Here is a 281-nt window from a genome sequence, read left to right as displayed (position 1 = left end):
CCAGTGTTAACTTATTATTTATATATGTCACTCTAATAAATTTGAAAATTTCTTTCGTTCCTAATAATTTTTTTAATTTTTCTTATTTTTTATTTCGTTCCATAATTGTCTAGCTTTGTTAACTAGTTATTCAAATATTTAAAACTTTTTCCTTTAATCTTTCAAAATCTTTTGTTAAAGTAATGTGTCATGTTAACATTATCAAGGGGTGATAATAGCTCAGTTGGGAGAGCGTCTGACTGAAGATCTGAAGGTCACGTGTTCGAACCACGTTCAACGCA

The 281-nt window shown here is 28.8% G+C and overlaps 1 non-coding gene across 1 annotated transcript; it reads left to right on the top strand.

Moving 5' to 3' along the window:
- The first annotated feature begins 208 nt into the window (after window positions 1–208).
- Window positions 209–281, top strand: TRNAF-GAA (transfer RNA phenylalanine (anticodon GAA)). The gene has a single exon. It is a non-coding gene; the product is annotated as a tRNA-Phe (tRNA).

The sequence above is a fragment of the Vigna angularis genome, chromosome 8 (assembly GCF_016808095.1).
Source record: "Vigna angularis cultivar LongXiaoDou No.4 chromosome 8, ASM1680809v1, whole genome shotgun sequence".
Classification (NCBI taxonomy): Eukaryota; Viridiplantae; Streptophyta; class Magnoliopsida; order Fabales; family Fabaceae; genus Vigna; species Vigna angularis.
Note: the sequence above shows the minus strand (reverse complement) of the source record. Positions and strands in the feature narration are given on the sequence as shown.